The sequence below is a fragment of the Schistocerca nitens genome, chromosome 11 (genome assembly GCF_023898315.1).
Source record: "Schistocerca nitens isolate TAMUIC-IGC-003100 chromosome 11, iqSchNite1.1, whole genome shotgun sequence".
Taxonomy (NCBI): Eukaryota; Metazoa; Arthropoda; class Insecta; order Orthoptera; family Acrididae; genus Schistocerca; species Schistocerca nitens.
The window spans coordinates 145,408,972-145,420,959 of NC_064624.1; the positions used below are offsets into that span (position 1 = coordinate 145,408,972).

The window sequence follows — 11,988 nt, forward strand, 5'->3', positions numbered from 1 at the left end:
ATCTCGATTTCAATGCTTCGGAAAGTAACATGTGGTGTTTCGTGGAATTCGAATTTATACTTTCGTAATACGAAAATTACAGCGTAAATGGTCTTTTTCTGAGTTTCGTTTTCAAAAGGGCTCAGAAATTCTACGCCAGTGTATAAAACCATAACCATTCAAAGGATTGATAAGTTTTACAGTTCCGAGGAATAGAATACTGTCACTTCACCCGGAAAAAGTGTATTTTCACCGTGGAGAGAGAGTGTTTTTAACCGGGAAAAATTCGGGAATTTTTATTTCTTGTCCTTGTATACACCCTGATAACGGGAACCATCTAAAACTCTGAGACTTTTCTTTCCAACAGTGCGGTGTCCACACACCCCCACACCCACACACCCACACACCCCCCCTCCACCCTCCCCCACCCCCCCCCCCCCCCACACACACACACACAAACAACATAATAGTTATGATTTTTTAAAGTCAGATGATTCTTTTTGATACAGCCTGTATATTAATGCCATTCAGTACTTACGAAAGGAAATGTTCAGTGGTATACTGCAAGTCAATGTTCACTTGTATACTTGTCACAAAAACAGAAGCAAGCAATAATATACAGTCGCTTCTGGCAGGAATTTTTAATAGACTGCAAGTGCAGCTTCGTTCCCGCATGTTGTACTACCATTGTGAAAAGCATTCACACACAGAAAACGGGATTTGAGTTGTGTTTATTTCATACTAGTTTCATCACAAATGTTACATGTAACACTGTAAACATTGTTCTGTTTACTTAAATTGATTTAACAATTGAAAGCCTAATGTCAAATTGCTCTGAGCACTATGGGACTTCTGAGGTCATCAGTCCCCTAGAACTCAGAACTACTTAAACGTAACTAACCTAAGGACATCACACACACATCCATACCCGAGGCAGGATTCGAACCTGCGACCGTAGCGGTAGCGCGGTTACAGACTGTAGCGCCTAGAACCGCTCGGCCACCCAGGCCGGCGCTGAATGTCAAATACAAAAACAGTGCTTTACACGGCAGTTCATCATTGAACAAATATGGTAGTACACATTACCTTTACAACTGAAAATATTTTATTTTTCCGCTTGAGTTTCCTTTGATGAATAATCAGTCGTAATCGATTTGGTACGAAATGTGCACGCTTGTTTTTTATGTTGGATGTTAATGTTCTTCCATTTACACTGCAGTATTGCTTTAAGATCTGGTTTTCCACCGCTTTTGTAATTCACTGTATACACTGGTGTCCAAAATCGAAGCAACAAACTGGTATTTCCCCGTCCTGTGTATACTTCAATATGATATAATCATACAAAACGTGAACATATCGTTACGATTGTGTTCTGCATGGAAGATTGTATTCTGATCAACGGAAAACCACGCCAACAATGATATCAGGGCAGCTATGAAGCGGGGTTGTCTTCTGTTGCAACTTCCGGGCTGAGAGGCCGTGGTCGAGGTATAAAATGTCCACCTGACGTTTCGTCTCCATCTGCGGGAGACATCTTCTGAGGTCGTCCGGCTACTGTCACTGAGGCTCCAGGTACTCTCGCATTTATAGAGCGCATAGAGGGCACCACCATTCGTCACGTGATGCCGACGGCATGCCTATCTTTGGAAGTGTCATCATTCTCGATTAAGAGCAATCGATTGTCATTGTGCTGGCGCAACGTCCACATCCGTATTTTGTCCAACTTAAGAACTTCCTCTTTTCTATTAAAATTGTTATGGTGATTGTGAATTTCTATTGCTTCTCTATACATGCGCGCATGATAATGGGATGTTCGTGCTAGAACGCTTGTCTTATTAAATTGTCTGATTGAATCACGAAATTAAACACGATTTTGGGACGCAAACATTGTGGAAAAAAGATCGAGATCGAGTAGGATCCCTAATGGTGTGGGCTGGGATTGTGTTGACCATTGGGGCCGAGCGGTTCTAGGCACTACAGTCTGGTATCGCGCAACCGCTACGGTCGCAGGTTCGAATCCTGCCTCGGGCACGGATGTGTGTGATGTCCTTAGGTTAGTTAGGTTTAAGTAGTTCTGAGTTCTTGGGGACTGATGACTTCAGAAGTTAAGTCCCATAGTACTCAGAGCTGTTTGAACCATTTTGCTGACCATTCGAACACCTCTTCACGAAATTGTACTGGTGAATCAGCACGGTTTAACTGCTGTCAGGTACTGGGAGGAGAGCACGGAATCTCACGCGCGGCTGCTGCGAGGTGCTGTGGGCTCGGACTGTTTTGATGAACGATAACGCTCGACCTCTGTGAGCACAGGAGGCTGGTGTTTCTTTTGGAAACGGAAGATATTGCACGCTTGGCGTGGCCAGCTCGCTCTCCTGATTTGAATCCTGTAGCGCATGTCTGGGTTGCAACAGGGAAACAGGTTGCATCACGTTAGCATCCCCTCACCGCTATGAGCCGTGAGCAGCTGTGCGGGAAGAGAGGGCGTTATTCCCTCAGTATGACATTGGTGACATCATTTGCAGCATTCCCCGTCGTTGTTAGGCCTACATTGGTGCCAGAGGTGATCACACTCCCTACTGAGCGTATTAACGAGTTGTCAGGATCTGTGCGAATCCGTTAAGTCGGGAAAAACGAACATTTTTGTCTACTGTTATGCATGTGGCAATTGATTACGTTCTGTATTCTTTGCATTGTTTCTACTTTATTATCTCTTTTTACTGTTTTTTTTCCAAAACAAAGTATGGGTTCACTTTCTTTAATGGTTCGTCATGGTTTATGTTCTTCTGGATTATTTTGTTTATCTAATATTATTTATGAACGTTTAGGTAGACGAAGATTATTAATTAACAAGGGTATAATTAATTTAATACCTAGAATGGTTTTATGGTGATTCCTTTTAAGATCATATTTCTTCTTAATCCCAGTACTTTTTCTAATCTTTGATGTAGAAATTGCATTAATTCTACCAATTGTAATTATTTTCAAAACTTCAGACATAATCTGAACAGTATCAACAATATTTTTTATTCTAGTCCTATTAGGTAACCTTGAAAAATTTCCGTTTCTTGCTTTGACTTTGGACACCAGTGAAGATGTTTAATAATATTTACGATGATTCCTCTTACTTGCGGCACATACAATGAGGTAGAGGCGATGGACATAAAAGTTGTGACACAGGACTGTCAAACACGCAGACCCACCCATCCTCGCATGAAAACACAATGGGCTTTACTTCAAGTTTTCCTGTTCTTGAAACAAAATTTCACTCATCACAGAAGCGCAAATTTCCACGAAGGACTGAAAGACCTCACACATCGGAATGGCTTGTGGCTTATCCGTGGCTACAATACAAAGAAGAGAGTGGCAGTGGTTTCTGATATGACTGCGTTCGGTTCATCCTCTTAGTGAACAATAGAAGGCCTAAGAAAGAGACGGCTTTTCTTAAGGGCCGACTTGGAGCAGGAGAGGCACCACAGGACATTTTATTTTCTACTGTCTATACTTTTACAAATAAATTCATAAAACTTTGTCAGCATGACCAGTAAGGATTCAGGATTCACACTCATAGCAGTGTAAGTGCAAAAACATAACAAAATAATTTTTTTTAAGATATGAAATTTCATCATTTTTTCACTTACTGTTGGCTGCATTTGTTGCTATAGGTACATTTTTCTTCACAAGTAAGAGAGAATCTTTGATGAATTTTGCACAGAATACAAACCATACTTACAGGTGTATGAAACACTATATTTTTCCAAATCTATTAAAAACTGTGGTAAAAATTTAGATAATTAACTACAAAATTAGATTTTTTTTCTGAACATAAAGTTTAAAACGTAACAGCTCATTCATTTTTTCATAAATTAAATAGATTCTAGAGTTTCGGACACTGTAAGTATGGTTTGTACGTTGTGCAAAATTCATCGAACAGTTTGTCTTATGAAGAAAACTGTACCTATAGCAACAAATGCAGCCAATAGTAAGTGAAAAAATGATGAAATTTCACATGTGAAAGAATTATTTTGTTATGTTTTTGAACTTTCGCTGCTACGAGTGTGAATCCTGAATCCTTCCTGGTCATGCTGACAAAGTTTTATGGATTTACTCGTAAAAGTATAGACAGTGGAAATTAAAATGTCCTGTGGTACCTCTCGTGCTCCAAGTCGGCCCGTTTGAAGTCCTACCCCCTTAAAGAAGTTTCCTATAACTGGAAAAAAAGCAACGGAAAAATTAAGGGTAAACGAGGAGAGTCTTTTCCATCGAGGGTCTCTCGCAATTATTCCAGCAAAGCGAAAATAGCACACCTGTGACTGGTCAAGTCACGCATCTCCCGACTTATTTAGATAAAGCCAGAACCGCTTTTCTAGTAATTCTAAGATTCCTGGGTCGAACAGGAGACACACAGAGGTCATGAAACGGTCTCTGGGAACTTCACGATGCTTTCCGATGAGGAAGAATGATGTGCCAGAACTGAAGACACGGCTCAAACACCGTGACCCTTGGTTGGCGCCAGCGATGCAAAACCAAGTACTGGAAATTATGGCTCACATTATCCAGCGAGAAATTGTGCGGCGTATAAAAATTCTCCTTCTTACAGAATTAGAACAGGTTGAGCGACGGACGTGGCTCGCACTTTGTGTACATATTGTTGACCACGAGGCGCTCGAAATAAAAACTTTTTCTGCGTTTATACAGTCCGCTGCCTTCTATGACTGTCACTAAAACTGAGTTTTTGCTCACCCACTATTTGGTTGTGCGGCTAATATGTCTGGGCGGAACAAGGTGTGAAGAAAACCCTTCAAGACCGGCCAAAGAGTTCTTACATCCACTGCAGCAATCATTGGAACTGGCACGAGAAAGGTTCAAATGGTTCAAATGGCTCTGAGCACCATGCGACTTAACTGCTGAGGTCATTAGTCCCCTAGAACTTAGAACTAATTACACCTAACTAACCTAAGGACAGCACACACATCCATGCCCGAGGCAGGATTCGAATCGGCGACCGTAGCGGTCGCTCGGTTCCAGACTGTAGCGCCTAGAACCGCACGGCCACGCCGGCCGGCGGCACGAAAAAGTTCCAGGAAGTTGTGATCCATCGTGCGATGTACTGGTAACAGTGAAAGACGCCTCAAATATAATTCTAGAATCCGGAAAAAGGAAAGACGTGTACGCAGATGATGTGCTACCATCTGGTGCCAATGAAACAAATCCAGACCAAAATGCTCAACGACTGATTCCAAAGTGTCCCATCCGATGTGCTATAAGAGCGATATTTTTGACACATTTCAGGGAAAACTATGACGGAGTGCAGACGACAGTGACCGAAATACTGAATGTACCGCCGGCCGGGGTGGCCGAGCGGTTCTAGGCGCTACAGTCTGGAGCCGCGTGACCGCTACAGACGCAGGTTCGAATCCTGCCTCCGGCATGGGTGTGTGTGATGTCCTTAGGTTAGTTAGGTTTAAGTAGTTCTAAGTTCTAGGGGACTGATGACCTCAGAGGTTAAGTCCCATACTGCTCAGAGGCATTTGAACCATTTTCGAACTGAATGTACCGAGCTCACTTAGATACAAACGATCAGTCCTGCGGAGCGATGGGAAGCGGCCTGAAAAGTTTGAAACTGTTTTTATACAACCGTAGCAACTTAAGTGTTTGGACTGTGTGAGGAACTGCCCAGATCCCAGTGAAACATTCTACAGAGGTTCTGAAAGTAGCTCTTGCAAATCCTACGACTACAGAACCATTTGATATGCTGTTGCAGATATCCAAAGATTATTCTAAAATCCTAAATATGAAAGACCCAAATACCCCACGCCCGAGAAAAATTCCAGTGAAATTGAAAGACACAGAAACACCAACTGTTCCCAAAGAATTGTGTCAAGCACTAAAATTTAGAAAGGATTTGTTTGAAATTCCTGATCCCCTTCTGAATGAGATTGATTGAAGAGTCAACCAAGAGGATTTAAAGAGATTATCCCATCTACATTCCATCTCTCCATCTACACAGCGTTTGGAAGAATTGCTTGGAGTAAATACAACAGACTAACCCTTATGCACAGCTCGAAATTTAGCGAACCATTACGACCGGTATACAACAATGTAACGTACCCTCTACTGGAAGAAAACTTATTGCTGAACCTGGTAGGGTTCATTCAGCAAGTTATTCGCCTCATCATTCTGGTTCTGGCAGTTCTAATACTGTCAGCATCCTCTGAGAGGTCATTCAGCGCCTTGAGATGACTTAAAACTTGCCTCAGATCAACGATGATCCCGTCGAAACTCACCCTTCTACTCCTCCATGTTCATCAGGACAGGGCAGGAAAAATTAAATCTAGTGGCTCTCATGAAAGAATTTGTTTCCCATACTGTCGAAAACTACATTTGGAAATTGTAGGCCTACCTACAGTTTTTTAGTCTCAATAAAAGCAAAAGAAATGTCTCATTTCAAATTACGTTTTTCTTTTTTCCATTATGATGTGATGCGCAGTGTATATAAAACAGTAACAATAACAAAAGGTTTCTCGGGCCGATTGTTATCACAGTCACCATTAAATAGGAATTCCTTTTTGTAAATGGTCTCAAAACAAAGTACGACCAATGTATTTCCAGATAAACATCTTTTTAAAAATTGGAGCAACGAAACAGTTTTACAGAGGACCATCTATAAAATTGTGTCCATATTATTATCGAGTTGTTTCTCTTTGTAGAACAGCGCTGCGTACCCAACACACCTTCCCACACTATTGGTGTGTATGTATTCTTAACGGTTTTGCTGAAAGGCGAAATCAGCAAATGGGTTTGCTTGCCCTTGTACGCCACGGAGTGAGTCGTTCTATTAACCAGTGTTGAAGTCACATCAAGTCTTCTCTTCCGCGATTTCCTTTATTTCTTTTTGTCTTCACAACAACACAGCGGACCACGTAAGCAGAACCATTGTTCCAGCTCCACGTACTGGAAACCCTAGCTTATGCTCGTATCGCGTGCCTGGAATGCATGGAAGCGAAGGTAGTTTCCGTTTTCCAGTATCTATGTCGTTTAAAATGTACCAGCAACTGAAGTTTCGTAGAGCGCAATTTAATGCGCAATGACTCCGAAACATGCCACTTCGCGAAAATTTAATATAATCTGGCCTGTGCTCCGACTGCTGTTTTCAGCCAATCACAGCACAAGGTAACTCTTTCCATGAGAGAAGGCACTGACGTCACACTGGTAATGACGGAAAATTCTACGTATGTGTGCGTTATGTTGGTAACAATGAAATTTCCATCCCGACCACAAATTTACTGATGTCTACTCATTTGCATACTGATCAGTGAACACTAATTTGAAATCTAGGCTCCATACAACACTACAGATTTGCAGCAGAAGATCAAACTATCACACGATCGTAAATATCCAAGGCGTGACCAGTAAAGAGACCTTGTTCTCCGATCTAGACGGAAAGTACATTTTACTGCAGATGACGATTCTTGCCGCACGAATTTCGTAAGAGGAAATGGACTAGTACTCTAAAAGATGTGTCACACTATCAATTCGAAAATATGGTACCCGTTAATAGTACTACACATCTCCTTTGACCGATGACGAAAAAGCCGGGTAAACCAGTCACCAAAATGCAGTATGTGTGAAATACCTGCAGCAAAAAGAGGTATTTAATTTATTCCCCTTACAAGACATTCATATGCTTCGCCGAGTAACACTCCCCTCTCAGTCTAAGGTACATAAAAGTATCAGCACACACTTCCAAGCAACAATGTAGTAGGAAGACAAATGTCGTCGTGTGTTGCCTCTGCACAGAGGGCGTCCCCTCAAATTACGACACAGGTCAGAGCCAATGTGTGGCATCGGCAGGGCATTCATGGCAGACTTATCGTACAAACGTTTGCTGAAGTTGCCTTTAAGTTTTAGGTTTTAATATGGGAGGTACGGTATACAGGGTGAGTCAGGAGGAAAAGTATGTGTTTTGACGGGTGGTAGCATTAGTCATTATGAACTAAAAAGACTATGTGAATATATGCCCTATTCAGAATGGTTTCCGAGATAGAACACAATGTACACTTCTGTTTATTTTGTGTATTATTCATTGTCATTGTTTACAACGTACCACCGTAATATAGTGAAAGTTGAGGCGAACATTTTCATACAGGACGCTTGTGGTCTATCAAGTCGGAAAACCTCAAACTGGCCTAGAAAAAGCACATAAGCTATAGCGCACTCGCGTCGTGTGAGATATTCAATATTCTCGCCATCTCTCCGCGCGAACTGCTAGTCCTTAACAAAAAATAAATAGGACCTTTTCTTGTAGCAAATTTTATTCAGTTGAAATGCGTACTGTGACCTTTTCGTTGGAGTGTGCGGTTTTCGATGCATTACAGAAGAACGTACAAAAGTGATATTTAACATTCTATCTCGGAAACCATTCGCAATAGGGCATGTGTCCACATGAAGTTTTTTGTTCAGAATCACTAACACTATCGCATGTCGAAGCGTGTACCTATCCTCCTGACTCACCCTGTGCGACCTAAGTGCAGTGTCAATGTAGACAGACTATGTTACAATAGCAATCAGTTGCCCATCCCTGTATTTCGCATCCACATCCATTGGATTACCCGTCTCTCGATCGCACCGCCTTACTTCAACCTAACCTACACCTCGTGATATGCAACGGACCAGTCAGTCTGCACAACCAGGGTTTCAGGGACGCGGGGAGTCGGTTATATCAGCCCTTGATCCTGAACGTTTGTCTACCATCATTCGCATTCCTATTTTTTGTTTACTTCAACAAAAGACGTTCAAATTACTCTTAGCGTATTAATATCAAGAGATACGCTTGCTGTGATGTAAACTGTATTGCTTGCACTATGTAGTAGCAATACAGTTTATATTGTAGGCAACTATAGCTGTAAGAATCGCTTTCCTGATGAAAGCAGCAGTTGATTAATTATTTATCCTAATGAAGTGTTATTCAACAGCTCCTGTGGTTTTATTTAACAAGAATATATACGTGAATTCTCAGCTTCTATCAAGCCACAACTGTGTCGTAAATACACTAAAAAGAACTTGGAACGAGAGGAACGAGAAGTGTATCTCACGACGAAGTAAATTTACACGAACCATACGTGTTTCACCGACCGCATAGGCGCCGTAAAATTTTCCTGTTTCATTGTAAACATAAATTTAACCTTAGTATCAAGGAGCAAACTCGTTAAATGTAATAACTCATATACAATTAATACGGGAGAAGAACGCTCCTAGATTTTAGTGTTGTTCCTCCATCTTCGTTTGTTGCTAGTAACCGGAAGAGAGGCATATTGTACCACGAAAGTTACAGGTTGCTAATATAGTACGTTAAAGTTTATATGTGAGTTATTTCGATGTACTGTGCGCCCTCGGGTTAGCTGCATTGCATTTAATTTTTCTTAAGACGTTTACAGCTCCACAACTCTAGCGGCCTCTGCTTCAACGGACGCCATTAGGCGTCGTCCTATAATGCCAAATCAGGGCGGAAGCGCAGAGATCGCCCGCTTTAACAATTAACAAACAATTTTTCACAGCAGTGAGCTGCAGAGGAGAACAACATTACTTTTATGATTCGACTACGACAGACTGAATTTCATGGTAATTACGTGGTTCCACAATAATTTGAATATTTGAGTCCATGCTCTTACAGTACAAATACGCCGAGGCTAATAATACTATATTTTCATTTTCAAGTAATATTCTTGGAAGTAAATCAGTCCATTACGTTTGATGATTTTACTGCTCAATTCCGAGTTAGTCAGTTTACTGCACTACGATCTGCAACTGTCACATGTTGCATTTCGATATCGTTCTGACCAATGATAAAGAGTTAAGGACATCGAGTACGACCTGTTTTATCAAAAAAAAAATTCAATATTGGTTCTTAATGTGCGGTACTGTTTCCCCATTCAAATACTTCCTTAGTATGAAAACCGAGAGTTCTGTGATACGTATAAGCCACAACCACAGTCTGAAAATACACTATTATTAATCGAAGTGAAAAACCCATAACGGCGAGCATTTTGACATTTGTAGAAGTCTCCAGAAAGAGGATCAATTTTAGGTCAATGTAAGGATTCATTGATTTCTGCACTTACACAAAAACAATAAAGACGAAATGGAGCACAACCTTATGTAACGTAAGACTAGCCAACAGTCGTACTTGTTATCACAAACATTACTCTAGGAAAGCAGTAATATCGAAGTTACATGGAAAAGCGCTCTGTACTACAACACATTTGCGTGACGTAACGGGCTGTTTGCTAATACAGGACTGGGAGAAACAAACTAATAGATTAGTTGGATTAAATATTTGTGAGGGTAAAGTGCCGTATTCTGCAGTTTTCGTAAAGCCGAGTGCTCGCGAAATATTCAATGCCGCAGTCAGGAATTATCAAAAATCGTCTCACATAGTGTGATGCCGAGCGAATAATATAGGATCAGACAAAATGTTGTACATGGCTGCACGTTCAGAGACAGTGAATGGTTACAATTGAAAGAAAATCAGCCCTCGGTCACTGTTTTTAACAAATTAACCTGGTTTCGACACTGCTAGGAGTGTCTTCCTCAGAATTAAAATCAAAGAATGGTCTATATTCTATAACATGGTCACAGAATTACGACTAAAAACGTATCATAGAGTATAAGTGCGGAATCGTCGTGAAAGACTGGCAGTACTTATATTTCATATTATAAAATAATAAATATGCCAAAAGAGCAAAACGGACCGTTTCGCAACCTGCACCACGCAAGTATCTAGCAGCCCTTAGTGGCTCGCCATCACAGTTTTCTTCATCTTAAATACCTTTATACCAATGCTCTTTCGGCATATTTAATATTTTACTTTATTATTTTATAATATGAGATATAACTACTGCCCGTCTTTCACGACAGTTCCGTGCTTATACTCTATCATACGGTTTTAGTCATATGATAGCAGAGTCGAAACCAGGTTAATTTGTTAAAAACAGTGACTGAGGGCTGATTTTCTTTCAATTGTAGGATCTGACAGTCCCAAGGTCTACGCTGTGACCAGACAGAACCTAGTTGTTTTTATTCCTGAGTGGGTTAGATTCTATCTTAGCTTCGCATCTGCTGATAATAAAAGAAATACTCTTTATTCCATTACAATATTTGTGTTCCACCATTCCCTTCTGTTATTCCTTACCTACAAGCAGGATAGTTCTTTTATGCATCAGATGTGTACGAATACAATCCAATATTTCGAGAAAAACAATTCAGCAAAATGGCGCGAAAACGAGGAAAAAATATCGTCCGAGACCGTCTTTTCATTTATGCCTTAAGTCAGTAAAACAGATTTAACCGGAATTTCGGTAGAGTTTTAAAACACCAAAAATTTTAATACGAAATTCGCTAGCATTCTGAGAGCATAGTAACCTTCAGGGTTTGCTTTATACGCAATAGCCTCGGTGGGGAACAAAATGAGACTGTACAACTGCAATGGGTTTGCAAAAACAAAAAAGAAAATAATTCAACACACGAGGAACCAATGAAAATCGTCGTCCTTACCTTATTAACGATATCCGTGTTGCACAAGAACTTTTCGACCCGGAAACTGTAGCTCTAAATACCCTCGCAGACCCTCACACTGCAAACAGCTCACTACAAATGCGACAGACGACTCAAGTCACAGGGCACTTCCACGCTGCCAGTGCTGCCAACAGCTGAGAGGGCGACAGGTACCAATAGCAGTCTGTTTCGGCAGTCGCCATGTGGGCTTCACGCAGGGGGACCGTGGTCTGCTCACGCAGTACTGGCTCTGGAATTTCTTTAACAATAAGTCGTTCAAAAAGTAAACAGCGCAAAAAAGCGTAATACGTCTGCTGGGCACCACTGTGACACACAACGATTAAGTACATGGTACATAACAATGGCGATAGTACTCCTGATAGCTCTTTGTATAAAATTATAAATATAGAACACCGAAGAAATGTGAAGTGTAAAAATATTTTATGTCTGTCTTCCCGT

At 41.0% G+C, this 11,988-nt stretch overlaps 1 protein-coding gene across 1 annotated transcript in view; it reads right to left on the reverse strand.

The window, feature by feature from the left end:
* LOC126212726 (ankyrin repeat domain-containing protein 1-like) overlaps nucleotides 1–11,620 on the reverse strand; it is a 37,426-nt gene extending 25,806 nt beyond the window's left edge. Inside the window, exon 1 of the mRNA XM_049940137.1 lies at nucleotides 11,530–11,620. The gene's annotated coding sequence lies outside the window, so the exon portion shown is untranslated. The remainder of the gene's footprint in view (nucleotides 1–11,529) is intronic.
* Nucleotides 11,621–11,988: the final 368 nt, after the last annotated feature.